This window comes from Podarcis vaucheri (assembly GCF_965113315.1).
Source record: "Podarcis vaucheri genome assembly, chromosome: 5".
Classification (NCBI taxonomy): Eukaryota; Metazoa; Chordata; class Lepidosauria; order Squamata; family Lacertidae; genus Podarcis; species Podarcis vaucheri.
This window is the reverse complement of record NC_138763.1, coordinates 102,252,731-102,278,203: the sequence shown is the minus strand read 5'-3', so window position 1 is coordinate 102,278,203 and position 25,473 is coordinate 102,252,731. Positions and strand designations below refer to the sequence as shown.

The window sequence follows — 25,473 nt, the reverse complement described above, 5'->3', positions numbered from 1 at the left end:
TGACCCCTGATAAGGACAGGACAAGCAGAAGGGAAGCAGGAATTGAAGCAGGGGCTTCCAAAAAGGAACAGGCAAGAGTAGGCATTGAAATTATAGAATATCTGCTATCACCTGGAACTATATTTTTTATATACATATAGTAATGTATGAGTCTAGGGTATGGATTAAAGTTCTTTTGAGTGACTCTTCAGATGGACTGTTTCTAAGGTTTGCTGTGCAAAGCTCTTGTCCATGGATGGCAAGAGCAATGCATTTCAAACTCAATGGTTTTGTCCCCATTTGGGGAAAAAATAAACTGAACACACATTTCCTATTAGAATTGCAAGGAGATTCCTCCTGTTTTCCATTCTCAGTGTCCTGCTAATTGATGATGATGTGGAGCTCTTATCTCCAGGTCCCTTCCAGCTCTACAATGCTATGATTCTATATGCGGATGACACCTTCAGCACTTCAGAAGGAAAGAGGTTTTAATAGAATTTACTCTTTTCCTTTGACAATATGTAAAAGGTAAAGGGACCCCTGACCATGAGGTCCAGTCGTGGCCAACTCTGGGGTTGTGGCGCTCATCTCGCTTTATTGGCCAAGGCAGCCAGCGTACAGCTTCTGGGTCATGTGGCCAACATGACTAAGCCGCTTCTGGCGAACCAGAGCAGCACACAGAAATGCTCTATTAGCTCTATTTGCACCACAAAACAATGAAGTGCAGGCATGCTATCATAGTGTTTTAAACTCATAAAAATGAAAGATGGAGCTGCTTGTTCAAAGTTGATGGTACATATTCATTTTATATATCCATTCTACAGAGTTGTTCATATTCTTGTACAGAGTTGCTCATCTTCTGCAAAAAAACACAATTCTGTGTTTCTTAGCACTGAATTCTCTAATGTAGCACAATGTCTACAGTTCTGACAGTCATGCCTTTTCAGTGCTTCTACACTTTCCAAGAGAGAGAAAAAATCTAGTCCTCATAAAATACTACGAAATATGTCTCTTCAGGGCTGGCTAGCTGATATGAGGATAACTTGAGCATACAGCATTTTACATTACGTTAGCTAAGATTTGTTAAATTTGGAGGCTGCAGTGCTAGACACATTTGTGAAAGCATAAAAGGAAAAGGAAAAGGTACCCCTGACTGTTAGGTCCAGTTGCAGATGACTCTGGGGCTGCGCTCTCATCTTGCCAAGGGAGCCAGTGTTTGTCCTCAGACAGCTTCTGGGTCATTTGGCCAGCATGACTAAGCCGCTTCTGGCGAACCAGAGCAGCGCACGGAAACGCCATTTACCTTCCCGCCAGAGCGGTACCTATTTATCTACTTGCACTTGATGTGCTTTTGAACTGCTAGGTTGGCAGGAGTTGGGAGCAATGGGAGCTCACCCCATTGCGGGGATTTGAACTGCCGACCTTCCGAATGGCAAGCCCTAGGCTCTGTGGTTTACACCACAGCGCCACCCGTGTTCCTTGTGAAAGCATAAGTGTTATTAATTTCAGGGACACTTACTGCTGAGTGAACATGCTTAGGATCACAGCTGCACATGTGGTTTTTTGAATGAGAGAAAGAAAGAGATAACAATGTGTAAACGGCCTGCTAATAGCTTGAAAACCAGCAGGAGGCTGGTAAAAGCTTCTTAGAGGGATTTCTGTTAATTGACATTTGCTGTGAATTAGTAGGACTGAATAACAGTTCATTTGGAATGTATGTTCCTTTATTGGTTCACAAGTGTTGAGCAGTAAAAGCCCATGGGTGGGTCATCTATCTGTAAGCAGGGGGAATTAGTAGTTACACAGAACGCTTTTCTGGATTCTCTGCTCTGCTTTCAGCAGCTGGCCATTGCAAAGCAGAGGGGGAACTAATGGTTTGCAGGGCTGGCTTTATGCTTTTGAATACAGCAGATTACATTATTAAGCAGAGCCAGCCTCATTTAGATGTGGCACCATTCCCCACCAGGGTAATAGAATGAATCATCATATGTTCACCCAAAGTGCCTACAGAGATTCCCCATGTTTCTCGATAAATGCTTATTGGTCACTTTCTGACCCAGCAAACACGTAACCCCAAGCCAAGGCTTTGCACAAAAAGAGCAAACTTGTGGGTTCCTAGAGAGAAAATCCTGGCTGTTCTTCCTCCTTTCTGGCTGCTGCCATGCAGTGGTGTTCTGCGGGCTGCTGGCACCCAGGGTGGGGCAAGTGTTGCGTCGTCCCCTCCCCCCGTGAACTGAGCAGCTGGGGTGGAGGCACATGCTGGGGGGGGGCATTTCCCCCTTGGGGTGCTTTCCCATCGTCCTCTTCTTCTCTCCTCAGTGGGCAGTGATGGCACTCCCCCCCCCCGGCCAGGCTGGGCTGTACATGGGTGGTGGTGGTGGTGAGCCACCTGCTGTTGGCAGAGCCAGTGCCAGGAGTGCCAAGGGAGGCGCCACTGCTCCACCCACAGCAATCCCAGCTTGGCTTCCTCCGCAGCCTCCTCCTCCCTGACCCGGGTCTCAGCCGCTGCTCCCATGCTGAGTAAGAGATTCCTGAACTGCACAGATGATCCTTGTGGTCCCGTCCAACTCTACAGTTCTGTGATTCTATTCTGTAGCCAACTTGAAACCCCACTGAAAGCCAAAACAAATACTGAAAATAAGTAACTAAAAATGAAAAGGTGGGCAAGTGTTTTTAGCCATGTATTGCAAATGAGGCTGCTGAGAGGGAGGGGTGGGTGTGTGTGTGTACACACACACACACACACACACACACACACACACCCTAAATGTAAAGGGTCATTTCTAGCCACCATGAAAAAGCAGTGGCACAGACACTCTTCTGGGGCAGCGTGCCCCAAACGCCTTTTTCTAAGGAAGGACCCCCTTTCACAAAGCAAGGCAGAGAGGAGGGGGAGACAAATAGCGTGTCCAAATTTCTGCTGCATTAGCAGCAGTAAAACTCTTGAAAGGAGAAGAGGAAGAGCAGTGGTTCTGGTCACCTCAGGTAGTATCCTGTCTTGTGCCAACTGTGATGTAAGGGTGAAAAATTAGACACAGCTTCTCAGAGCATCCTAGCCATAGTGAGAGCAGTTGTGAGGAAGAGAGCAGGATCCATTCTGCATTTTTGTCTTCATTCATGTTTCATTGCAACAAGAAGGTATCAGGTAACAAGAATCTTGATTATACAAAAAAAACAAACCCTTTTCCATTTTTCTGTGTCCTTTCTAATTATCTATTTCCAGGTCTTGCATGAAATAGGCATTTAAACTGAGATCTTTAAATATTCCTCCTAAGGTTGCCAACTTTTTTTACTGGGCCCTGCACCTGTGTAGATATTGGCAGGTGAAAATGTTTATCACCAGCGCTTTACCTATTAACTTCCATACTTCAAGCTGCTGTTAAGCACAGAGCAGTTCAGGTTCTTTTTTTCTGATTAACTGGCAACTTAAATGCCCTTGTGGCATTTACCTCTCATATGATGCTCTTCTGGCTCTTTTATTAAACAGGACTGATATTTATTCCCATCTGCCCTAGTGTTTCTGTTTGCAGTAACAATGTTTGGGCTTAGGTGGATAAAACTACAAATTATCTGGTAACATTTATACCCCACCCTAGCCTATGGACTCAGCGTAGCTTGCTGCAATTTCGCTTCGTTTTATATTAACCTGCCCCTAAGCAAAGGCTGCTGGCTCGCAGCGTTGACACCAGAAACTGCTGCCTGCGTCATTCTGCTCCTAGGAGATGCTATTCAGAGGACGCGTCTTTGCCGTATCCTCAGAACAAATGCTTTTCACATTTGCTAGGTTCGCTTCAGGCACTAATTGAGGCCTGTTTGGTCATATGGTGCCACAGACAAAAATCCAAGCTCTCCTCCTCTACCATAGTAACGTAGCCTTGATTAGCAATTTGCTTTCTCTCAGCCAGGTTGATACAGGCAAGAACGTGGCTTGTCCTGCAACAGGTATTACTTCCCTTAGAAACATGGCTTTTTCTGTTCTAGGGGAAACCCTGAAGTTCCTCAGAAGCTTGCATAAGGGTAAAATGAGAAAACTGATAATGCTAGGAAAGCTTTTCAGAAAGACAGATTATTCAGCACGCTTCCCCTCCCTGTCCTGCCTTATGGAGATACAGGGGTTTGGGGTTCCTTCCTGGGCAAATTCTCAGTTTATACAGGACCCTGAGCCCCACATGATCTGAATTTGCTAGAGTCCCAGGGTGAGAACCTGGGGGTTCCACAGCAGATGACACGACTTTCTGAAGACTGCATGTTTGAAAAGCACTCCTAGAGTGTACCATCTTCTGCTCTGATCCCCCTTACACTTTTTTAAATTTTGCCTTAACATCTGGCCTGAAGCAATTTTCTAACGAACGAAAAAGCTTACAGGCTACTTTGTGATATTTCCTTGCTCCTAAAAAGAAAAAAAAAAAAAAAAAAAGCTACCACTTTTCCTGCATCAACTTTTAATGGGGGATCAGAGTTTGTAAGGAGTTATGTGCAAACTACAGTATTACTACAACTTATTTGATTGCCACCCCACTTTTCAACAAGAATCATCTAAGCAGCTGACAACATTTTTTTAAAAAAAGAATCAAATAGATTCACCAAAACAAATGACACCAGCCACGGGGAAGCGGAAGATAGTCCTGTAACCTGGTAAGGGAAGGTGGTAAAGAGAGAACAATTAAGCTCAGAGTAGGGGCAGCCTCATGTGCCCCCCTGAGTCTCCTGCTCCTTCTGACAGGCTGCTTGTGATTTGAGAAGGAGGTGGGCTTCTCCCTGCCATTCTTTAATTTGAACACCTAGGCCATGACATACAAAGCCATATAAGGATGCCAATATAATACCATCCATATGCAAAATCAAAGCCAAACTTAGAGTGCAAGGACAGGGAAGTGCCAACTTGAGGTACCCACTCAGCCATGAAACTCAGTCACTCTTTGTCAGGCAAACCTTGTTCAGAAGACTGTTGCAAGAATATCATGGGAGTATGCCAGCGGTGGCCTTCCAGGTGTTGCTGAACTACAACTCCCATCAGCGCCAGCCAGCATGGCCAGTGGACAAAGAGGAAGAGAGTTGTAGTTCAGCCATCTTGAGGGTCACAGGTTCTCCCCCCCCCCCATATATGCTGCCTTGAGCTCCTTGGAGGAAATGGGGGGGGGGATATACAGCAAGGGAAACAAGTCTTGAAAACAAGAGTTCTATGCTGTAAATGTAAGGCTTCTAAAATGGGATTTATCCTGGTGATTTAGTAAAAATTTTAAAAACATTCTTTTAAAAGGAATGACTTCATCTGAAATATTTACCATTAGCCATTTTTATTTTTTTAAAAAAAAAAACAACAACCCAGGGTAATATTAGGGGGAGGGGGAAGAGAATGACACCCCATGTCAAGGCTTGCTATGACACTGTAAAGTGCCTGGAACCATTGCTGTTGTAATTAAGTGAACTAAGAGCTTGTCCTTTTTTGAAAACCCACATGGAAACTCACGTCCTGTCTTCCTGTTTCAGTTGGCCTCCATATTGTTTCTTTGGCAAGTACAATTATAATTAACTTTGGAAACCAGGCCATAAAACAGGCAATATAATTTATGTATATCTGTCTGTCTATCCATCCATCTATCTGAAGTGTGACATCATGTCTTATGAGAACTGTTTTCAAGGAAGTAATCAGATGTAGCCTAAGGGACACAAGGAAAGCAAATGCTACCCAATGGCCTTTGGAATTCACTGGTTCCCTCAGAATTTTACTAAGTTCTTTAACACAAACCATCTGCTCTGGCTCCATTGCTTTCAAATTTTCAAGTGAAGATGCCCAGAACTTCAGCCAATGCAATGGAATCCCTCTGTGCCGCCCCGGGCAGAGGTAGCCCCCGCTACGCCACTGAATCCCTTGGTGCTTTGACTGTAGCCTTTCTCTTTCTCTTCAGTGCTCTTTTGCCTAGGAGAGGATTCTATGAAACAGCAAATTTCGACGCACACCTGCTTGGGAATGAGTGTGTGACTGCAGGGCTTTTGCAATAGCCCAGAAAACCAGAGGCTACTGGAAAGCCCAACATGAGTTCGGTGGGACTTACTACCTAGAAGAAGCAATGCTTGCTAGTAGACGGCGCGTCCCATCGAAGGCAGTGGGGCTTGCTCGCGAGTAAACAGGCTGGGAGCGCAGCCCGATCCTGCCCGCGCTTCCTCAGCAACGGATCGCGCGGGGTTCCGCCGGGAGGATTCCCCCCCCCCGTGACGCCGCCCGCTGCTTGGCGCCCCGTTGAGTTCAGCTCCTTCCGACCTCGCCCCGCCGACCTCTGCCGGGGAGGAGCTGCTCGCGCCTCGCCAGCCCTGCGCAGGGCGCGCGGCGCGGCTGCGCCCCCTCCGCCGCTTCTTAAGCGCGCCGGCGGGGTCGACCTGCGAGCAGGCGCCAGCGAGCCCGCCCGCCTGCTCTTCGCCGCCGCCGCCGCCCTCCTCCCTCCCTCCCTCCCCGGAGCCGGAGCCCAGCCCGGCGGAGGAGCGGGCAAGAAGCGCAGCCCTCGCCCGGCCAGGATGTGGGGCGCTCCCTGATCCGCGCCCCGGGAAGCGGCAAGCCAGGAAGGAGGGCGCCCGGCGCTGCCCGGGGCGATGGCGCTCTCGGCTCCAGCCCTTTCCCCGCGGGGAGCCGCTCGCCTGGCAGGTGAGTGAGGCGCCCCTTCGCCACCCCGGCTCCCTCCTCGCTTCCTCCCCGTCCCCGAGGCGCCGGGAAGCTGCTCTCCGGAGCTCCCTTCCGAGCAAAAGGAGCCGATCGAGTCGCTTCTGCAACGGGGGCTCCGCTCTCCGGAGCCTCGGCGCTTCCCAGCCACGCGGCCAACTTCGGGCGCGGAGGGTGCCGCGCGGGGACCGAGCTGCTCCGGACGCCGTGAGCTCCGATACCCGCTCTTGCCAGGCAGCCCTCTTCCTCCGAAGCTGGCGATCGTGGACATACCTTTTACTTCTCGGTGCACCTGGGCGGGTTTACTCGGATGTAAAGTCTGGCTTGAGACCCGAATGGACTCGCTCCGGGGCAAGCGCGCAGAGCGGTGCCGCCTCCTCCGAGGAAGCCTATTGACCTCGATGGGACTGGCTTCCAAGGAAGGATCAGGCTGGAAACGAGTCAGCGCGGGGGTCTTCCAAGCGTCACCTGTTCAGGTGCGCGGTAATCCAATGCAAACGTTCCCCAAACGGGCGCCCACGGCGCGATTCTGGTTTTGCGTGGCTCTACGTCCCTCGACCACGCTCCGGTTCCCGGTGAGTTTGCTGCTTTGGTTGGCAAACGGAAGCAACTGAATCCAACTTTACTCCGCGCAAGGAAGGCTTGCCTCTTTCTGGCCTCCGCTTCTGGATCGCTCGCGCGTCTCTTTTTAAAAACAACAAGAACACGCCAAGCGCGCGCGCCCCGGGCGCAGGGAGATGCTCTGCGCAGCTCCCGTGCGTTCCTATGCGTGCGCCAACCCTTGCTGGGGAGACGGGGCTTCGGGTTTCCGAGGCGGGAAGCGAGCGCCCCAGGCTCCACCCGAAGAGGAGCGCGGGATCCCCCTTGAGACCAGGCCGGCTCCGCTCCCCCCCGTCCAGGATCGAGGAGGTTCCGGGGGCATCTTAGCGCTTGCGCGGCTTCGCTTCGATGCTGTTCGAGGCGAGGGCGAAGTTTCGCTGGCCAGAAGGCGGCGGCCCACTCGGTTTTGCGTGGCGGGGCGCGGGGCAGAAGTCGGAGGGCGGAGAGGGCGCGCAGATGGACTAGCGGGCGAAAAGGGGATTGCGAGGGTGGCAGCTTCTTTGGAAACTGGGCTGCCCCTAAGGCAGGGCCTGCCTGCCCATTAGGTAAGGTGGAACAACTGCTTCAGGAGGCAGGATCCACAGGGCCAGAGGGTCAGTGGGTTGTCAGCACCCGGGGCAAGGCAAGTAATTTGCGCCCCCTAACCCGTGGATTTGCACCCCCTAACCCTAACCCCCAGATGTTGTGCCCGGTGTGGCCGCCCCCCCCTGCACCCCCCACGCTACGCCACTGCAGAGGATCACCATGTAGATCTTTATTTTATGCTTGTTCCTGATGTAGATCTTCAGTCACCCCGTCTTCCCTGGCAGGGAGGGTGGTGCCGTTTTGGTTTCCACCTCGGGTACCAAAATATCTTGGGACACCCCTGTCCTTAGTCAGAGATTTTGTTTGGGCAGGCGGTTTGTGGGGCAGGGTACAACAGCCTGAACCCAGACACAAGCAGCAGCCATCCTCCCCCTGTGGCCTCCCAGATGGCTTGCCCTACAACTCCCATCAGCCCCAGCCAGCTGGGGCCACAGGGGGAGGAAAGCATTGGGCGTTGAAGTTATTTGAATTGTACGAAACATCTGTGCATCTTGAATGCGCTTCAAAGTAAAGATTGGAAATAAATGTCCCCAGTGCAACTGAGGAAGAGAGGAGGATTTGGGGATCATGGCTGCAAATGGCAAGGTTTGCCTTTGTGCTCATTGGTTCACCTCTTAGCTGGGCAGTTGGATAACGCTAGGAAGGATCCCGGGAGCTTGGGCACTGTGGCCTTCTGCCAGGGTAATATCAGGTAGATCGGGCTTTGCCAGCCTGGTACCCTGCAGGAGTTTCAGACCTCACAAATGTGGGAGCTGAGACTGGTAGAAGCTGTAGTCCAAATTATGCCAGGGTTGGCGAAGGCTGGAGGAAATGATGTTTTTACAGGGAGGTGGTGCTGTGATGTTTTGGAAGCCAGATCAACTTCTTGGTTTTCCTGATCACTAGTTGACATCAATATAACTCTCCATTATATATACGCACTGGCTTCTCTCTGTTTGTAAAATAATACAACACTTCTGAGAGAGATGGCTGGGGTGTTTTGTTTGTTGTTTAATCCCAATCAAACAATTTCCCCTGGTTTGTTGAGTAGAACGATCCTGGAACATTTTATTTTAATCGTTTCATGTATTTGTTTTCTCTAAGAGAGCACCTCTTGCTTTCAGGGGAAGTGGTGGTGGAGAGGTGGAAGAGAAACAGTATATCAGAGATGGGAAAAGGAGTTCAAAAAGTAGACAAGATGGGGGAGATCCTGGCATCACCCTTAATATTCCCTTCCATGGCCAATAGGGTTTTTTGTGGGGGGGCTTGGATGGGGGGACGACTTGGATCAGGGCAGTGTTGTATAGGGGAGGGTGTACCCCTTTCCTATGCACTGCAGCTCTGACACAAATTGTCCTGATCTCACAGGACTCCCCCCATCCAAGGAAAAAGATTCTTCTAAGGTGCCACATCACATCTAATTGGATTCACAGCTGTATAGGGAGGTGAGTCATATATGAGAAGAGGAAGATGGGTAACCTTCACTCTCAGTGGAGAAGGTTAGGCTGAAATATCATGGCTACCCAGACTGCCTTCCAAAATACGATGATCATGAAGTAAGCCACATTGAGCATAGAGAGACTTGAGTCAGATTAAACATGCATAGGATTATACTTCTGTTCATGCTTCCGATTCAGCGGGTTTTTGAAGATTCCAATTCCAGGATTCTCTCTACCTGATGGCTGCCATGCTGTGGTCCTCTAGCCAGCTTTCTTAACTGGGATATTGCTACCAGATACCAGTCTCTCTCTCCCTCCTGGAGGACTCTGTGGAATATACCTCACTTAACCTTGCAGACTGCAGTGCATTCAAAACTGAGATAGCAAATTTGCTGGCTCATTGTTGGAGGTAAAATTTCTTGGTGGCTTCACCTGATGGCCAGTTTCAATAAGACTTGGATTTGAAAATGCTTTGATTTCAGTGTTTATGGAACCAGATCTGTCGTTGTTGTCGCCTCTGATTAGATTTGGTGGAGGTTTTTGTTTGTGAGTTGTGAGGGCTACACTATTTGATTAGAGTAGGGATACGGAGAGTTCAACCCTTGTTTCCATGCCTTGACCGCAATCTGCCGTCAAGCTCCTGTTAACTCTGCTGCATAAAACAGCGTGTTTTCTACTGTGAGGCTAATAGTAACTTCAGTGGGATGATTGAAAAGTGTGGCAGAAGAATTGAACATCTGATAAAAGGGAGTTTTTCTCCACCTGTTTTCTTCCTCCAGGGCATTGCTTCCAGATCTGCCTACTGAGCGTTTAGTCTGATGTGTTTGCAGCAAGGTTATACGGTGTTGTATCAAACAATTGCTATACCACACTTTCCAGAAGATTTCCCTTTGCTTTCCTTACTGCAAAAAATTCCTGTCCCTTTTTAGAAGTAGGTTTGTTGTGCAAGAGTGAACAAATCTACTTTAATTACACAACCTAAATATGATTGCATCCCACTTGCAAACTGGCAACAATCTGGAAGTGGCCTAAGTTTAAAACAGGGAAGAAAATGTCAAGGCGAACAGAGTATGTATTTCACCACATTTTGCCTGTTTTGGTCCTAAAACAGATTTTGGCAGCATTGCCACAATCAGAAATAGACAAGGAGTGTCTCTTTTCTCTTCTTCTGTTAGAAAGAACCACTGACTAGAAAACAAGGCGCTAGAGAAGATTTGTTCTGTGTTTCTGGACATCGGTTTTTCAGCTGTCCTAGGAAACTTCTGGTGTCAGCTTACCTGCCTCATTCTTGGGTGTGGGGAGAGCATGCAGCTGAAGAAACTAAAAAAGAAGGAAGTGAGCCAGGTATGTCGCTGTATTATTATTATTATTATTATTATTATTATTATTATTATTCTAGGGGAAAGGTTAGCATGCTTGTTTGCAATGTTTAAAACATTTTTTTTGACTGCTCCTTGTACATTTGTGTTATGAGTCAATGTTTGCCGTTTTTAATCACTGGTTTCTTGGAGAGCTCATTAGTGGAAACTTGTTTCCATGACGATGTGACCCCTAAGATTGTTCTGGTTATCATTCTGGCTAGGCTCAGTATTCATAGTTGCACAGAAGAATGGGGGACCATTATTATCCTGCTTAAAAGCAAATGTCCCTTCCTGTCCCTCTGACACATCTCCTGTGTATCTTTTTTTCCTTCCATTTGTGTAGAGAGAAGAAAGGTGAGGGTGAGCTTGCCAGCACTGTGCATACATTTCAATCTGTGTGGGTGAAATGAAGATGTGTTTGGCTGTTTAGTGATCTTGCACAAAGTTGAGAAGAGAGATTAAAAAACTTCTTGCCTGTTTGCCATTTGCTCTGGTGTGCACCTTGGAGTAGGGATGGTGAAAGTGAAGGGGTGGACTAGGACACTATGAATTTGCACCTGAGTCTACCTGGAGGGCACTGTGGGACACTATTTGGGCTTGGCAGGGTGGGGAAGGGGCTTCTCCAGCACTAGCAGAAAGGAGAGGGGGACATCAGATAATTGGGCAAAACATCACTTATAGATGGTGGCAATGCAGGTTAACTGAATTGGGCGTGGGGAGACCCGAATGCTATTAAAGCACTTAAATGGACACCTTTGATTTTTGCCCGACTTTGCAGTGTGTCTCTGAAGAAGTGTGCATGCACACGAAAGCTCATACCAATAACAAACTCAGTTGGCCTCTAAGGTGATACTGGGAGGATTTTTTTTTTTATTTTGCAGTTGAATAACAGAGTGAATTTGTGAGTTGAGCAACAGAGTGGATGTGTGGAACAGGGTGGATTTGCAACCAAGGAAAAGAACGCATTTGCTCGTATCTCTCAATTCCTGGTGGGGATTCAGACAAGCATCTTCTCTCAGTGTCCATTCTGACATGGAAGGCCTAGTTAGAATAGGCTCTAGATTCTCAGCAGAAAAACTTATTTATTTGTTTTGTTTCTATTTCCCTTTCCTCCAAAGCAGCCCAAGTGGCTCACATGGTTTCTCTCCCACCCTGCTTCCCCATTTCACCCTCGCACCAAGACTGTGAGGAAAATTAGGCTGAGAGAAGGCGACTGATCCAAGATTACCCATTGAACTTTGTGGCTGAGTAGGTCCCGTGGTCTTCCAGGTCCTAGTCTGACATCCTTCCACTACACCACACTGGTTTAAGAATAGCCTTGCTGGATCAGCCAAGATTAATCTTTCCAGCAGAGGTCAGCCACCTGCCTCTGGAAGGCCACCAGCAGCTCATGAAGAGGGATGGCCATTGACTGCAGTTGGCTTTTAGGCTTAAAATGAGCAGGGTGGGGTTCTGTTTAGTTTTCATGACTGGCAGCTTATCTTCAGAGGAGAAAAATGCAGTAACCCAATGTAGGTAAAGGGTAAAGGGACCCCTGACCATTATGTACTTAAGTGTAAAAACCATTCATGTCCAGTCTGGTTCTACAAGGGGGTGGGACTAAGTCTGCTCCATCCCATTTCCATGTGGATCCAGCGTTTACATGGAGGCAGCTGTGTTTTTGCGGTACAGTTTCCTCTGACAGTTGCAGAACATCGCCAAGTCCCATTGCTTCTGGGGTGACTTGCTCCTCTGCTCTGTTCAAAACACACGGCTTCAAGAAACCACCTGGGTAGCTAGAAGACTTCCCTGAAGGTTTTAAAAAGGAAATTTAGAAACAAAAGTGCAGCCCTGAGACTCCATCATAAGGAAATCCACTTGACTGTGGATACAGAACTCCTATCCGATCCTGGTCATGATCTGCCCAGATAGGATCAGTTGGGTCTACATTAAAGTTACGGTATTCCTTCCTCATCCCTATTAATAAATGAGAGCAGTAGGCCTTGGGTTTGAAAATTACTCTTCCAGTAAACTCAAGTTCATGCAAACATGCAGTGAAGGCGATATGTCAGTTCCCAGGGTGAACTGTGAGGCTTGAATTTCTGCAACATGGCTTACCAAACCACAGTGGAGAGTTCAGAATGGGACTGAGTGGATGCATAGTGAACTGAGATTGGTGTACTTAACAACTCATTTCTAGCACTTTCACGTGCAAATCTCTTTTGGACCCCTTGAGTCTTTGACTATAGTTGCAATAATCGGAGGACTGATGCAAGTTAAACCAAACATCCATCTAAGTTCAAAAAAGTTCATTGCTGCTGAACAGATTTCATAGCTTACCTGCCCACACACCTTTGTTGTTGATGGTGTTTTGTGGCTCTGAAGACGCCCCCCCCCAATCCCACCCATTTCTCTTCTGGTAAATGGCCTGATTCAGATGTAACATTATACCATGGTTTTCTTTCATTTATTTAAAAAATCTTCATTCATAAATGATTTAGCAGTATATGCAGACCTGGCCCAGCATCCTTCTTGGAAAAATAAGCCATGGTTTGTTGTTGTCTTTCTGATCTTAGCCATGCTGTAGTTTCATGTGTGAACCTGGACTATGAAAGTTTCATTGCCTTATTGCGGGAAGGGATTATGACATGACATAGGTGAGTCTCATGCAAACTCTACCTTGGCTTGTATTTAAAATCCTTTTAAAAAAGTACTCCCTTCTGCTTTTGGTCATGCATGTTCATAGAACATTCATACATTTGCAAGTGATCTGTGAAAATGCTCTTAGACAACCACTTTGCATGAATATAAAATGTTTGTGGTTTGTCCGGCAGTCAACCTCTTTCCACTCCAAATCAGCCTAAGTTTATTGTCCTTGAGTGGCTTGAGAGTTGCAGGCTTTAGTGAAGCTTTAAGTAATGGCACTGAAGAAAATATATCTTTTGGATTTCTAAATGGAACAAATTTGCTAATGAAATCATTAAGACAAGTGAGCATAAAGGCTTGTTGTTTGCACAGAATTACTTTTCAGAACATAATTGCATTCCGATATAAAAGCAATTAAAATGTTAATTTACATTACAAAAGATATTTGGCTTTCAGGTAGGAGCAAAAGAAAAATCTTCCTTCTTGCAAAGCCTGGAAGAAAAATGCTTTAAATCCTGCTACTGTGGCGCGTCTGTGTGTGTTTAGCGGGGGAGGGGATTGTTGGTTGGCCATGGCACCTCATTCATCTGTACACCTTTCTGTTACGTGATGTCCCCACCTTAAGCCCCAGGTGTGCTTTGGTCAGCTGGCAGGAAAGTTCCATTAGCTAATTAAGTAGTGAGTGAAGCCCTGGGCATGGCCAGGGGCCAAAGGGATGGGTAATAAATTAACACCTAGAGCCTGTGAACATCTCAGCTGGCTTTTCCTGGGAAAATGTATGCTAATTAAGGAAAAAATTGATGTGGAATTTAGGCATAGCATCTCTTTCTCTAGCTCTTTCTGTGTTTTCGCAGCAGCCTGCAAGAGAGAAGGCACAGTGTACACAACTGACAAAGTCTTGTCCTCCAAAGGACTCTAGGAATCTGGAGTTCATTAGGATCCATCAGGAGCACTACTCTTTTACAAATCTCCACTTGAATAATTTTAGGGATGAAAGAAACCCATATTATGTAACAAATGTAATCTAAAAATGGTTTACAAATGACACAAACGCAGAGCAAAGGCTGCAATCCTAACCCCACTTATGCAAGAGTAAGTGCCATTGAATTCTGCCTTCTAAGTAGACATGTTTAGGATTGCCCTGCACATTCTAGTTTAGGTTGCAATCGTATGCACATTTACCTGGGAGTAAACACTACTGCAAATAGAAGGACCAACTTCTGGATGTAAATGCTTTGAATGTTCTTGTTAATACTATTTTTTTCTTCGAAGTTTGTTCCATTCTATAGGTTTCTTGCTGTTTAGAATCACAGTGATTTGAGGTGTGTAGGTTGTGGTTGTTTTTTAAAGTTCTTTCACTGAAATTATTCAGATGCATATATAGAATTTCATTTTTCATAGTGCACCATTATTCCCTAAAAAGGGGCTGGGCCAAATAAAACACACTTTTCATGTGCACCTGGCTTAGAAGCTGCTTCTTTCATTTTTTCCTTAATAGGACCCTTGGCATATAGAAATTTTTAGGTGAATATTTTCCCATTATTAGGGACCTGGGTGGTGCTGTGGCTAAATCACTGAGCCTTGGGCTTGCCGATCAAAAGGTCGGCAGTTTGAATCCCCACGACGGGGTGAGCTCCCGTTGTTCAGTCCCAGCTCCTGCCAACCTGGCAGTTCGAAAGCAAGCAGTGCAAGTAGATAAATAGGTACCGCTCCAGCGGGAAGGTAAATGGCGTTTCCATGCACTGCTCTGGTTTCAACAGAAGCGGCTTAGAAAAACTGTCTGTGGAGCAGACAAACGCCATCTCCCTTGGCCAGTAAAGCGAGATGAGCACCGCAACCCCAGAGTCGTTTGCGACGGGACTTAACTGTCAGGGGTTCCTTTACCTTTCCAATTATGTGTCACATCAGGAGCTTTTGCTGGTTTTGTATAAGGAAGGGGCCAGTAAAACAGGTGCCACAATGCAAACACAGTCTCTAAGGCAGTGTTTTTCAACCTTTTTTGGGCAAAGGCACACTTGTTTCATGAAAAAAATCACGAGGCACACCACCACTGTGTGCAGAGAGGGAGATGTCAGAGCCCCGCTGCTCTCTATGGGGAATCGGATGAGAGCGGACTGCCTGTCCGCTCTCATCCGATCCCATCCGATCTGATCCCCACCCAGGATGGATGGAAAATAGGGTGGACATAGTCCGGCGCCTGCCTAGTGGGCGAAAATTTGCCTTTTTTAAAAAAAAAATCTTTCGAATTTTTCAATTTTTCCCACGGCACACCAGGCAACATCTCGCGGCACACTAGTGTGCCGCGGAACAGTGGTTGAAAAACACTGCTCTAAGGCAGACTTTCCATTCAGATTTTCTGCAGTGAGCCTCTCATTTATGGCAGGAGATGGCATATCTAAATATTTCTGTTTCCAGTGTGGTGTAATTTTTTTTAAAAAAGCTTGTGTTATAAACTAGCTTTGGGAAATGACTATACTCTGTGCAGCAAGTATTCGGCACTGGCACCTGCAGCACTCTTGAGAAGCAGAGTAGTTCCCACCCCTCGCCTATCTCTCCCCACTAAATGTTTTTCATTTCCTTTCTTTTTTTGCTGGTGTTGCAAGAGGAAAGACCCATTTGTCCAACTGAACTAGAACTGTCAATACCACAAACATAATATATTACTTCAAAAATGCCTTGGGGGCATTCTGTAATCTTCCCTCAAAGCTCATTCATCCTCTCAAATGAGATCCAAAATGCAATGAATCCGTACAGGATTATGCAAGTTTCTAATAAAGTGCTGATCTTTGCTAGCATCTTGCATTGACCCATTTCAAACTAACAGGAAACTATGGCTTACCTCCGTATATATGAACCTCAGGCTCAAACACTCTGACTCTCCCCACATCAAAGGAGGGGATTGAAAGCTTCCACTTTAAAAAACTCACCATGGTTCACCATGACATCTGAACTCTGAGCCCTATCGCCTGTTTCAACTAAAGTTAGTGAGAACAAGCCAGGATCAAACCATGGCTTCAGATCCTGGCTTGTTCTCAAACCATAGTTTAAACATGCCAGAAGTCAACAGGATCAGAATTTGGTTTGAAATCTAAAACAATTGCCTCCAGCCTTCTCTGGCCCAGGAAAGAGGAGGAACGTCTGCTTCTTATGCAGAAGGTCCCAGGTTTAGTCCCTGGCATCGCCAGAAAGAGCTGGTAGGACCCTTGCCAGAAATACTTGAGATCTGCTGCCAGTTAATGTAGCCATTGCCCAGCTAGATGGACTAATGGCTTGGCGCGGTATAGAGCTAGATCTAGGATATAGATAGAGGTATAGGTATAGATCTAGGATCCCTGACCTTTAGCATGAAGGTTGGGTCTGTTGAGAGGGGGAGCCCAACAATCTCTGGAGGGTATCCAATTGGGTATCCCTGCCTTACTGCATTTGCTTTCCTTCCACCCCCTTTTGGAGGAAGAATAAATGCCCCCCCAAAAAAATTGCAATAGGGGAGGGGAAGCCAAATGTTCAAGTGATGATTGGTGAGCTTTTTCTGCTCACAGAGACAGTGGCGTAGCGTGGGGGGTGCCAGGGGTGCCAGCCGCACCGGGCGCAACATGGGCAGGGGGCGCGCTCGCACTAGCAGCTCTCTGCCCCTACTAAAATCCGCGGCTTGGCGAGGAGGTCGCGGAAGGGGGAGAGCGAAGCCTTCTGCCGCGGGCAAAAAAAGGAGAGGAAGCCGGGCGGACGGGCGGGCGGGCTGGCTGGGGTCTGGCTGCGCCTGCTGCTGCCTTTGCCGCTGCTGCCGGGGCTTTGACAGCTTGGCGAGCGGAGGGAGAGGAGCTTTATGGTAATTGCGGCTCTCTCTCCACTGGCCGCCTGGGTAGTGAGCCGAGTCTGGCGAGGGGGCGGGAAGAGACTTTTCCACCTCGCCTGGTCAAAAAGGAGAGCGGAGTCTCCTCAGGGCGCCCTCAGGCAGGGCAGGGCAAGGCAAGGCAAGCAGAGCGAGGAGGAGAGAGAGGGGAAGGGGGGGGAGCAGCCAGGAAACGCTGCGGTAAGGAATGAAAAGAGGCAGCTCCAGGAGAGCGCGGGGGAAAGAGAAGCCTCGCTGCTGCTGCTTGGGAGAGTAAATTACTGTACTTGCCTTGCCCCGGGTTAGGGGGCGCAAATTAATTGCCTTGCCCCGGGTTAGGGGGCGCAAATTACTTGCCTTGCCCCGGGTGCTGATAACCCACGCTACGCCGCTGCACAGAGATCATCCTTTGACACCCTCCTCCAGGTCTCTTCAGAAGGCACTCCAGGAAGGCTCACCACGTGAAGACCTATTCTCAGGCCTTCTAACTCTTAATTTTATCTCTGCTATGTTACATTGCTTTTAGCTGTTAGGTGTCTTTATGTTAAAAAATAGTTATGCTTGTTGTGCATTTTATTCTATAATTTATTGATTTATTTGTAAAGGACTCAGAAATATTTTATTATTGAAGGGTGGCATATAAATAAACAATGCTTTCCAAACTTTTGTTTATATATGTCAAGGTGGTAGGTGCATGAAATAAACCATAATTTAAAAGTGAGGGGGGAAATCCTGATTATTCATCAAATCCCCTGCCTTATCGCAAGCAAAGCCCACTCGAACAATTCTTTTTCATCAGCATTCTCCAATTTAATGGTTGATAAAAGAACTATGCAAAGAGTAAACAAAATATGTTTATTTATAAGAGCGTACACTCATAATTGTCCTAATGAATTCACTGGAAAGGCCTCTCAAGTTGGTCTGCAAAGATAGCCAATGCTGCTGGAAGTTCTGGTTCTGCCAATTCCTGGGTGGCATAGCTGTGCCAGTGTGGGGGGTGGTTAGAGTTTCAGACTGGGATGCTCATATTGCTGCTCAGCTATTTATAAAAATATTATTTATTAATTTTCTATACCGCCCTTCATCCAAGAATCACAAAACAGTTTGCGATATAGAAAAGGAAAAATACACACCATAGTACAGTGGTACCTTGGGTTACAGACGCTTCAGGTTACAGACACTTCAGGTTACAGACTCCGCTAACCCGGAAGTAGTACCTCAGGTTAAGAACTTTACCTCAGGATGAGAACAGAAATCGTGCTCCAGCGGGAGGCCCCATTAGCTAAAGTGGTGCTTCAGGTTAAGAACAGTTTCAGGTTAAGAACGGACCGGAACGAATTAAGTTCTTAACCCGAGGTACCACTGTACAGCACAAAGACACACACACACACACCGTTTTAATGGCCATAGATTGTTTAATTAGCCAAGGCCAGGAAAAAAGGTGCCAGGCAGTGGCGTAGTGTGGGGGGTGCAGGGGGGGGGCGGCCGCACTGGGCGCAACACCTGGGGGTTAGGGTTAGGGGGCGCAAATCCACGGGTTAGGGGGCACAAATTACTTGCCTTGCCCCGGGTGCTGACAACCCACGCTACGCCACTGGTGCCAGGTGAGCTTCCCTGGGGGGAGCCTTCCACAAGTGGGGAGCCAGCACAGAAAAGGCCCGTTCTCATGCTGCCACACTCCAGACCTCTCCTGGAGGGGGGCACATGAAGATCAGATGATGATCGCAGGGGCTGGTTAGGTTGATATGGCGTGAGAGCTATGAAGGTCCTTGAGTGACCTTGGGCCTGTCCGTCTCACAGCCTAGGCTACCTCACAGGGTTGCTGTGATGATGAAATGGGGAGGAAGAGAGCCACGTACCCCACCTTGAGCTCTTTGGAGAAAAGGAGGGATAGCAGTTCAATAAATGAAGTACAAATCATCAGACCCTGAAGGAGTTGGGTTTCCTGGTATAGCTGAGGTTCTCCCAGGGCTCTTTCAGATGGCCTTGCTCTTATCAACACAGCAAGAGTGTAGGTCATGCCCCAAACTATTACAGTGGTGCCTTGCAAGACGAAAAGAATCCGTTCTGTGATTCTCTTCGTCTAGCGGTTTTTTCGTCTTGCGAAGCAAGCCCATTGAAGGATTAGCGCTATTAGCGGCTTTTAGCGGCTTATCTGCTGATCGGATCAGCTGATAAGCGGCTTAGCGGCTTAGAAAAAAGGGGGGGAGGGGAAAAAACCAGCAGGAACTCGCAAGACATTGTCTTCTTGCGAAGCAAGCCCATAGGAAATTCGTTTTGCGAAGCACCTCCAAAACGGAAAACTCTTTCGTCTAGCGAGTTTTCCGTCTTGCGAGGCATTCGTCTTGTGGGGCACCACTGTATATATCATTAAAACAGAGGTATAGGAGTCTGCTGAATTGTCATCTGCAGACGTTTTATTAAATAAATAAAAGCTCCAAATCTCTTTCTCTCTTGTGCACACCTCCATCGTTGTACAAACCTGTTACGAGACGGAGCAGTTGCTATTATTTAGTCTTTCTGCTTTTCTGATGAGTGATAAATAGGGTCGTCTTGACTGAACGTATCAGAGTCTGGCTCCACATTACTCTCATCTCATCCAAAATAGCCGTGTGCAAGCCAGACTCCACTGAGAATTCTGAAAGCTTTTCCAGAGGCAGTCAGAGTTGTTTATTCCCACTTATCTTCCCTCTCCTTTAACACCTAATTTTCCCTACTCCTCCCCCTACCAGCCCCTGGAGAAAATTAGCTGCTAAAGGGGATGGAAGATGAGCAGAAATAAACAGCTCCCCTTGTTCTAGGAGAACAGAATTCTTTATTAGTCCAAACCTTGCTTGCCTGTGTGGCAAGGTTCTTAAATCACTTGCTTTTTCGCTTTGGGCTGCTTCATAAGTTAGCTCCTTAAAATGTCGTTGTAAATGCCTAAAATGTGCAAGCGTGCAAACACCTGTTTGGAAATGTGTATGATGTACGTGACTTTATTGAGACTGCAGCCTTTCTCAATTTTGGGTCTCCAGATCTTGGACTACAACTCTCATCATCCCTGACCACTGGTCCTGCTAGTTAGGGATGATGGGGGTTTATGACATTGAATTTTTAATTATGGCTCATCTAATATTGCCAGCTGCTCTGTCGTCGTCCCCCCCTCCATAATATCAGGGGACCCAAGGTTGAGAAAGGACAGTTTAGAGGTTAGATTGGCAACTGCCCCCTGGCTGCACTCCAGTGTAACATGTGAGATGGCTCTTTAAGGCAAATGTCACATCATTACCTCAATGTAGAAATGTTTTTCTAGTCATTTTTCAGCAATTAGTCTCTTCATTTCCAATGCTTTCCAAAATATTCAGGAAGGTATTAAATCTGAATTTCCTAATGCCTCTCATCTTCCCCTGCTAACTTCCACTTCTAAAAAAACAAAACAAAAAAAAACCAACCCCAACCTTTTGTCTTTCAAATTCCTCTGGCAATTTGCTGAAGCCTTAGGCAAAATCAAGAACAAATTCTAGTGCTGAATTGCAAATTGCATGCAATTGCATGTAATTTCCCACAAACTTTTATTAAAATAAAGACCCGCTATGGGAGGCTACCACTTCACTCTGTAATGTTGTGTAACAAATTTTCTGTGATCTTTACGTAGAAGATTACACACTTCTGATTAAATTTTAAAGATGAAAGTATTTCCAAATTGCCTTGCTGTGACTCTGTCCAACAAGTTCTAGCTTGTGTTGGAAACACTGAGTCAGTGTTGGTTTTTAAATCTGTATGAAAGCCAGAGACAGGTTAGATGCTGCCTAAATTAAATTGCCTGGTTATTAGAAACAAAGCAAATGCAATCAAGAAAGCCATCTGTTGTATCTGATTTGCTATAATCCCTTTTTACAGTGTAAATGTTATTGATGTTTTTAATCTAAACGTAATATCGCTATTGGCAACAACAGGGACACCATACAGCCACATAATTCTGTGGCCCCTCGCTCCCTTCCGCACAGTGTGTTCAGCATTTGTGTTGGAAATACAAGGAACTACAGATGCTCCCCCCCCCAAAAAAAACCCCTGTATTAGGATATCCAGTCCAATCCAGCTAAGGCCATACCTGTGTAAAAGCAGAATTCTGCATCCCTGTCCATACCTCAATCAGGCACTGGGTGTGCAAACAGGTGCTCTGTATGGTTGTTATCTGATCTGGATCATCACCCTCAGTGCTTTTCAGCTCATTTTGCTGCCAGTCATATGAATGCACGTCTAGTTCAACAAAGGTGCCACTGGACCTTTCCTATGAAGCCAGCAGTGAGTCTTTTTTATAGGGGTGGGGGTTTCTGCTCAAACCCCAAACAACTCTACTGCATTCAAGAATCTGGAGTAAGGTGTTACCAAATACGCTGATGACACTCAACTCTGTTTTTTGCTATCATCTAAGCCAGATGAGACTCCACTGATGCTGATACCAGTGTCTAGACTCAACAATGGACTGCCTAAGAGCTTATTAACTGAAGCTGAATTCTTGAAGGTGGAAGTAGTCGGTTTCTGGGTCTATGAAATTGAAGTTCCTCCTACTCTGTTCTCCCAAAAGAGCAGCTATACATTTTCAGGGTATTCCTATCATAACACAGTTTCCAACTCTCCATTAATGTGGGAAAAGACCATGGAGAGGATAACTTTGGTCAGAAAGCAGATTTGTCTGTGATGTCCCTGCCTTCTTTGGAGTTCCAGCAACAGATGCCTGTGCTTCTCCAGCCTGAAGAGTTCACATTGGCTTTCTCAGACTCCCTCTCAGAATTCAGTGTGGTTTCTCCCACATGGGCAAAGTCAGCTGCACCTAAAACAGGCCGGGTCTCTTTCAGGGTAGAGGTTCCACTTGTTAGGGATGGGGCTAGTGGCTCAGAGGAATCATACCTGGAGGTCTACATGCAGCTCAGTGCTTGTGGGTAATATTCTTCTGACTTCTCCGATTGGCAGGTCACTTGGAGCTATCCAGGGCACTGTTTTGCCCAACTCTGCTTGTCTGGGTCTTTTGACCTTTGCTTGGCTTGGTTGACCTCAGTAGGATCTGATCTTGGCTTTTTCTGACCATACTCACTGAAGTCCAGCCTTGGCTTGTTTGACCTTACTCTGCTGAAACCTGATCTCAGCTTGATTGACTTTGCTACAAGATACTGAAGGAGGATTAGTGGTTTGTGACCCTTTGTCTTTCTGGATTCTGTGGTTGGCACATGTTGCCATTTTGGTTAGAACCCACCCCTTGCATTCTGCCTAGGACAGAACAATTCCTTGATCCAGCAATGTCATTTGAGACCCAAATAGTCTTAGTGGCCTGGAGTGCCTTTAGCCAGGTGTGACTGTGCAACATTGATGCATGCTCTGGTTAACCTCTCTCAGTTGAATTACTGTAATGTGTTTTTTGTGGGGCTGCTCCAGTGGGTGGAAAGTTCAGCTGCTATAATTTTGGTGGATATAGCTTGACTTGATATTATACCTCTTTTGAAAGATCTGTTTTGTCTGCCTGTTTGGTTCTGAGCACAGCTTTAGGTGCCGGTGCTTGACAATTAAAGCTCTAGATGGCTTGGGGCCCAAATACCCGAGGGAAGTGTGTCTTCTCATACCCGCCTGTCTTGTGTCTTACAAGCTTCTGCAGAAGCCCTGCTCCAAGCACCCTCTTAATAGCAGGCCTTTTCTGTGTTGCTGCCCTGACCTTTTGAAACTTGCTCCTCCATGGAGGCACGTCTGGAATTGACCAAGGCATTTTGGATTTTAGCTGCTTTTTGAAACTTTGTCCTGCCGCATCAGACCAAAGACTCAGGTAGTCCAGTATCCTGCTTTCACAGTGCTCAGCCGGACGCCTACCTGAGTATAGCAGCACTCTTGCACTTCTAATTCCCAGCAAATGGTATTCTAAGGCAAACTGCCTCTCACTCTGTAGGTGGAACATAGTCCTTGTGGCTAGCAGCCATTGACAGCATTATTATTATCATCATCATCATCATCATCATCATCATATCATCATCATCATTATTAGCCAACATGAATGTGCCTAAACCTCTTCTAAAGCCATCCAAATTGGTGCCCATCAATGCTTCCTGTAAGAGTGAATTTCATAGTTAAACATCTTGTCTTATCCCATGACTACTAAGTTTAAGATTTTTTTAAAATACAGAGTTATTTTATCAAAAGTTTTTTGGAAGTTGGAAGTTCATGTTGTCTGTCTATATGCTTGTTGTCAAATAACTCTAAAAGCTTTGTGAGAAGCCATGCCTATTCTGTCCCCCCACCCCCTGCAGTTTGGGGCTTTTTATTTGTATCTTGTGTGTTTGTTGGTTGGTTTTAAGTTCAATTTATATGTTAAGCGGATTAGTTTGTTTTGTACACCACCCTGAAATCTTTTGATGAACACCTGGAATGCTTTTGGTGCAAGAGATCTTTTTTTAAAAAAAATGTTTCTCTCATTTCCACAAGGGTAGTGGATGGATTAGGATGGATTACCTCTGCAGGTTGATTGATCTACATGCTGGGCCTTAGAGGATTGTTTGGTGGTGGGGAGTTTCGGGAGGTGGAATAAAAGTAGCAGTTTCTGAGGCAGTTTTTAGATAGGGATTAGGATAGGGTTTAGTTGGGGAGATGGGGCTTGATTTGAGATGAGAGATAGGGATTAGGATAGGGTTTGCCTGAGGGAGAATTGGTTCTGATTTGAGTTGAACATCTGCTCTGAGGAGACTATAGAAAGAGGAAAGAGCTTTGCAGCTTAGATAGGAAGACCAGGCTGAGTGTCTGAGGAAAGTGGACAGACCAGAGTTACCTGGAGGGCTGAGTCTGAGCCAGGAGAGGGAGAACCTGTGGGAAGACAGACTCCCTGGGTCTGTTATACTAATTCAAATACAGTGGTACCTCGGGTTACATACGCTTCAGGTTACAGACTCCGCTAACCCAGAAATAGTGCTTCAGGTTAAGAACTTTGCTTCAGGATGAGAACAGAAATCGTGCTCTGGCAGCAGGAGGCCCCATTAGCCAAAGTAGTGCTTCAGGTTAAGAACAGTTTCAGGTTAAGTACAGACCTCCAGAATGAATTAAGTACTTAACCTGAGGTACCACTGTACCTCAGGAATGGGATTGTTAAGAGAGTGGGTAACTGATGGAAAGTGCCCCTCACTCATGAAACAACGTATTAAGCTGCGAAGGAAGCTGTGCTGTGTCCAAAGTATTTACCGTATTTTTTGCCCTATAGGATGCACTTTTTCCCCTCCAAAAATGAAGGGGAAATGTGTGTGCGTCCTATGGGGCGAATGCAGGCTTTCGCTGAAGCCTGGAGAGCGAGAGGGGTCGGTGTGCACCGACCCCTCTTGATCTCCAGGCTTCAGGAGAGCCCTGTTGCCAGCCCCGCAAACTCGGGGGACAGCGGGAGAGGCGCGGCGTGCCTTTCCCACTGTCCCCCGACTTGGCTAGAAGGCTGGCGGAGGGCTTTCCCCTCCTCCAGCCCCGCAAGCTCCCAGAGCGATGCCGAAGCTGCCAAGGCCCGAGCTTCCCCAGCCCCGTGCCTGGGGGGGGGGAAATAATTTTTTCCCCTTTATTTCCCCCCCCAAAAAAATCTAGGTGCGTCCTATGGGCCGGTGTGTCCTATAGGGCGAAAAATACGGTAACTGTCACACCTGACACAACTAAGTAAAGGAATGAGAGTGAAGTAACAGAAACCAAGTTAAGCATTTTACCACCTATTCTAGAAACCTGGGCATCTACCTGAAGCATACTGGCTGATTTTTTAGCAAGTGAAGTTTAAGAAAAGCTTTGACATCTTTATATTTAGTTTAAGTAATAAGTTAACTTCTACTGAAAGAGCACATCTCCTGACCCAGCTTTGTTTCACCAACCTCTTTTTGTAAATAAAAGTTTTCTTGCTTGCTCAACTCCTGCCTGACACTCCCGAATTGAAGTTTCCCTCACACAAGACCCCCGCAAGATAGCTTGGGGTAAATTGTAGAAATTCATTTTATTGGTGTACCATGCAGTGGGTCTGCTATATTCAGTTGGGGGCGATTAGTGGGCTGAGTCTCTACAGAAGACAATTTGGGTGTAGACACAGAAGCTCCTAGAGTACCTTTTGCGGCTGAGTGAAAATTGCTTCTCGGTATGTTAGGCTTGGCTGGGAAGGCAGGTCTGGGAACGAGGGCCAGAGGGCAAGTAGAAGAAGCCCTATAATGAATTTGACCAAACATGATGCAGAGTGTGATTGAAGGCCTATGTCTGTGGTGGCACAGATTATTCCTCTGCATCATCATCTTAGCCGTGCGGGCTTTTCCTTCAGCAGAGCTCTCTGAGTGGTGAAATAACTGCTTTAGCCTTATCCTCATAGTTTTGGGTTTTTGACTCCCCTGCCCCCAAATTGGAAAAATACTGTGGCCATTTTAGGAAGTGCTTTGTAGGTAAAATTCCTTA

The 25,473-nt window shown here is 46.7% G+C and overlaps 1 protein-coding gene across 12 annotated transcripts in view; it reads left to right on the top strand.

Annotated features, from left to right (window-relative positions):
* The window catches only part of SHISAL1 (shisa like 1), a gene marked incomplete at its 3' end in the record, with an annotated part of 176,696 nt that overhangs the window by 88,041 nt on the left and 63,182 nt on the right, over positions 1-25,473 (top strand). The window contains exons 1-2 of one of the 12 annotated variants that reach the window (XM_082223339.1): positions 6,393-6,619; positions 10,413-10,581. The exons of 1 other annotated variant lie outside the window; for it this stretch is intronic. Of the gene's footprint in view, positions 1-6,392; positions 6,620-7,683; positions 7,780-9,339; positions 9,355-9,412; positions 9,647-10,412; positions 10,582-13,211; positions 13,235-25,473 lie in introns of those variants that run through there. 10 more of the 12 variants (XM_082223329.1, XM_082223330.1, XM_082223331.1 and 7 more) reach the window with 10 other exon arrangements.